Source organism: Schistocerca americana, unplaced genomic scaffold, assembly GCF_021461395.2.
Source record: "Schistocerca americana isolate TAMUIC-IGC-003095 unplaced genomic scaffold, iqSchAmer2.1 HiC_scaffold_98, whole genome shotgun sequence".
Taxonomy (NCBI): domain Eukaryota; kingdom Metazoa; phylum Arthropoda; class Insecta; order Orthoptera; family Acrididae; genus Schistocerca; species Schistocerca americana.
The window spans coordinates 260,001-265,000 of NW_025726763.1; the positions used below are offsets into that span (position 1 = coordinate 260,001).

General features: G+C 53.2%; 1 non-coding gene across 1 annotated transcript in view; it reads left to right on the forward strand.

Moving 5' to 3' along the window:
* Window positions 1-4,100: 4,100 nt before the first annotated feature.
* Window positions 4,101-5,000, forward strand: part of LOC124593346 — a 1,910-nt gene continuing 1,010 nt past the window's right edge. The window contains exon 1 of the ribosomal RNA XR_006977992.1: window positions 4,101-5,000. This exon is cut by the window's right edge and continues 1,010 nt beyond it. This is a non-coding gene — a ribosomal RNA (small subunit ribosomal RNA).

Consider the following 5,000-nt stretch of genomic DNA (forward strand, 5'->3'; position numbering starts at 1 on the left):
CCGGTGAGCGTTGCACTCGCAGTCACAAAAACGTACGGCAAGTATATTACTCGGAAGAGTCAATGACAGTCCAAGCCCCCCTGCGTGGGAAGAGTCTTCCTAGGCCATGACCCACCGGAAGGGCGCAGCGTCCCCCACCCCAGACATGTGACGTCAGACTATCGGTATTGACGACTAGACTGATTCCTTATAATCATTTGCCATACACCGGTGGAAGCTGCCGAGACGAGTAACTACATAGCGGGCTCGCCGTGTCACTAATGTACAGAGATACAATAGTTTCGACTGGAACCGGATTAAACGTATACACGGCGCTGATTAGTAATAGATAGAGCCATCAGAATACAGATAATGTATAGACCTGTCCGTATACATGCTGAAAGACTCTGCTCACAATCACACGTCAGCCAGACACTCTTATCACGCACTACTCTCTGCCTGTAACAGGCACACAGACAATATGTAAGCACCAGCATGGAACACCACCCAGTGCATCCTCTCTGCCACATTAGACAATCCACACTATCATAACCAGACCGGGAGGTCCACTCGGAAAACAGAATATCCCACCCTTCCGACAACCACCATTGCTCAGCTAAGCCACCAACACCCACACATGTCCCACACAGGGGTGCACCCAACATCACAATACTGCCTCCTGTCACACCACACAAACAATGGCAGGAATGAAAGACACAGGTCTGCCACAAGCATGGAATCAGAGCGCCGCCTGTTATGAGCCAAAGGTGCACCCTGACGTGGCAAATCAGATGATGCCGCAGTCATTTACTTACGATATTCACAATCAACAAACCGGCCCCCCCCCCCCCCAAAACACCTTTCCGTACAACAATGTGTACCTTAACCTAACCCATATTGTGCCTTAACCTAACCCGTATTGTACCTTAACCTAACCCGTATTGCGCCTTAACCTAACCCGTATTGCGCCTTAACCTAACCCGTATTGCGCCTTAACCTAACCCGTATTGCGCCTTAACCTAACCCGTATTGCGCCTTAACCTAACCCGTATTGCGCCTTAACCTAACCCGTATTGCGCCTTAACCTAACCCGTATTGCGCCTTAACCTAACCCGTATTGCGCCTTAACCTAACCTATGTTGCGCCTTAACCTAACCTATGTTGCGCCTTAACCTAACCTATGTTGCGCCTTAACCTAACCTATGTTGCGCCTTAACCTAACCTATGTTGCGCCTTAACCTAACCTATGTTGCGCCTTAACCTAACCTATGTTGCGCCTTAACCTAACCTATGTTGCGCCTTAACCTAACCTATGTTGCGCCTTAGCCTAACCTATGTTGCGCCTTAACCTAACCCATATTGTACCTTAACCTAACCCATGTTGCGCCTTAACCTAACCCATATTGTACCTTAACCTAACCCATATTGTACCTTAACCTAACCCATATTGTACCTTAACCTAACCCATATTGTACCTTAACCTAACCCATATTGTACCTTAACCTAACCCATATTGTACCTTAACCTAACCCATATTGTACCTTAACCTAACCCATATTGTACCTTAACCTAACCCATATTGTACCTTAACCTAACCTATGTTGCGCCTTAACCTAACCTATGTTGCGCCTTAACCTAACCTATGTTGCGCCTTAGCCTAACCTATGTTGCGCCTTAACCTAACCCATATTGTACCTTAACCTAACCCATGTTGCGCCTTAACCTAACCCATATTGTACCTTAACCTAACCCATATTGTACCTTAACCTAACCCATATTGTACCTTAACCTAACCCATATTGTACCTTAACCTAACCCATGTTGTACCTTAACCTAACCCATGTTGTACCTTAACCTAACCCATGTTGCGCCTTAACCTAACCCATGTTGCGCCTTAACCTAACCCATGTTGCGCCTTAACCTAACCTATGTTGCGCCTAAACCTAACCTATGTTGCGCCTAAACCCAACACACGTTGGGCCTAAACCCAACACACGTTGGGCCTAAACCCAACACACGTTGGGCCTTAACCCAACACACGTTGGGCCTTAACCCAACACACGTTGGGCCTTAACCCAACACACGTTGGGCCTTAACCCAACACACGTTGGGCCTTAACCCAACACACGTTGGGCCTTAACCCAACACACGTTGGGCCTTAACCCAACACACGTTGGGCCTTAACCCAACACACGTTGGGCCTTAACCCAACACACGTTGGGCCTTAACCCAACACACGTTGGGCCTTAACCCAACACACGTTGGGCCTTAACCCAACACACGTTGGGCCTTAACCCAACACACGTTGGGCCTTAACCCAACACACGTTGGGCCTTAACCCAACACACGTTGGGCCTTAACCCAACACACGTTGGGCCTTAACCCAACACACGTTGGGCCTTAACCCAACACACGTTGGGCCTTAACCTGCTCTGTAATTGTCATACGACGCGTTAAATTAGTGTAGTGTTGCCTAACTGCAACCCCCGCAATATAGTTTGCTACTCGCACTGCCCGGTCCCCAGAGTATCGCTTCATGTTAAACACCTTGCAGCTATACACTGTAATGCGGATGGCAGCAGGACGTACATGCTCAATGCCCTTCGCAGTTGTTCATTGGCATTCGCATGGCGAAGCACAGCCTACGTTGTGGTACGGCTTGTGTCAACTGTCCGCTGATGTTGTACGTCCAAATCACACACTGTACTGCACATTGGTCCTCATGTACTGAAGGATACATCGTGGTACATGTGTGACCGTACCACGACTGCGCCAACAACGGCGAACCATACGGTCCAAATATTGTGCACTCAGCTACGTGTCGTCTCCCTATAAGAGCTGGATTGCAGTATGGTATGCCGTGGATGGCGATCAGCATGAGCCGTCTGTTGATGTAGTGGCGCGTGTTGTCAGACGTAGTCGTCTCTTCTCACACACCGTGATAGCATGGTGCACTGCGTTCCACATCTGCGACATGCGACAGAGGCCGGTTGACAGTCGTTCGCGCAATGGACATCGCATACGTACGGGGGCCACCTTCCACGTGTTCGCGAAGCGTGCACATGTTGTTGCGTGTATGTGGGCAGACATAGTGTGTCGTGACACCTGACACAGGCATGCAACAATCGTTGAATTTGCAAATGGCGATGGACGTCTACGTTTGCTGGTGACGTTACGCAAATGAACAACTGGTAAACCGTTGTGGTGCGGTTGTTCTCGCTAGAGGTGAATCAGTGATGGCGACGATCGGTTGAGCTACCAACCGGTTGTTTCAGCGATACCCACCATGCCCACGAACGTGAATGGCATGTGGGTGTGAAGCGATACGCGGCGGTGGCTGGGTGGGACCGTCCCCGGCCGGTGAGGGGGGGCCTCCCGGCGTGCTGGCCGCGCGGTGCGTGGGCGCACGCGCTACAGCCGGCTGGTGGGGGCGGCCAGTGGCAGGCGCGCCGGCCGACGGAGGCGGCAGGCGGCGCAGCTGCGCGCCGGCGCACCCTGCACGCGGCGCCGTGCGGCCAAAGTAGGTCCTCGCGGGCCCGGTGCGAAGCGCGGTGGACATCTGCAGTGTGCTGGTCCGATTGAGGACTGTGTGCGCTGAGGATGCGCCGCCGCCCGGCGCTCGGCGCCGCGACGCCGTCTGCTGCTCGGTCGCCTCTGCGGTTCTCGCAGGTGGATTGTATCGCAGCTGTGCGGACGTGTTGGCGCGTGCGCTGTGCTGGGAGTGTTCGCTTCGGCACCCAAGTGGGGCTTTTGTCCTTCTGTGGCGCTGGCGTTGGAGCTGCCGGCCACCGTAGGTGGCGCGTGTTGTCTCCCGCCGGCAATGCCACGACAGCACGCTCCCGGGCCTCTGTCGGCAGCGGCAAGCTCAGTTGGGAGCACGGGTGGTCGCACCTAAAGCGTCTACTCGCCAAACTCCGGGCGATTGCGCCTCTCTCGAACCCGACCAAGTACTTAGGACGGCGCTGCGCGCCGCCGGGACCTGAGAGGGTTTCGAGGTGTATTGTGCAGGGGAGCTCAGCCTCCTCCTGTTTGCAGAATAATTGAGCGGACGCTTGCGTGTTCGCGCGGGCCCCCGGGACACACTCCCGGGCGGCCGGCTGCTCAGCTCTAGTTGACGCAGCTCCCTGGTTGATCCTGCCAGTAGTCATATGCTTGTCTCAAAGATTAAGCCATGCATGTCTCAGTACAAGCCGCATTAAGGTGAAACCGCGAATGGCTCATTAAATCAGTTATGGTTCCTTAGATCGTACCCACGTTACTTGGATAACTGTGGTAATTCTAGAGCTAATACATGCAAACAGAGTCCCGACCAGAGATGGAAGGGACGCTTTTATTAGATCAAAACCAATCGGTCGGCTCGTCCGGTCCGTTTGCCTTGGTGACTCTGAATAACTTTGGGCTGATCGCACGGTCCTCGTACCGGCGACGCATCTTTCAAATGTCTGCCTTATCAACTGTCGATGGTAGGTTCTGCGCCTACCATGGTTGTAACGGGTAACGGGGAATCAGGGTTCGATTCCGGAGAGGGAGCCTGAGAAACGGCTACCACATCCAAGGAAGGCAGCAGGCGCGCAAATTACCCACTCCCGGCACGGGGAGGTAGTGACGAAAAATAACGATACGGGACTCATCCGAGGCCCCGTAATCGGAATGAGTACACTTTAAATCCTTTAACGAGTATCTATTGGAGGGCAAGTCTGGTGCCAGCAGCCGCGGTGATTCCAGCTCCAATAGCGTATATTAAAGTTGTTGCGGTTAAAAAGCTCGTAGTTGGATTTGTGTCCCACGCTGTTGGTTCACCGCCCGTCGGTGTTTAACTGGCATGTATCGTGGGACGTCCTGCCGGTGGGGCGAGCTGAAGGCGTGCGACGCGCCTCGTGCGTGCTCGTGCGTCCCGAGGCGGACCCCGTTGCAATCCTACCAGGGTGCTCTTGAGTGAGTGTCTCGGTGGGCCGGCACGTTTACTTTGAACAAATTAGAGTGCTTAAAGCAGGCAAGCCCGCCTGAATACTGTGTGCATG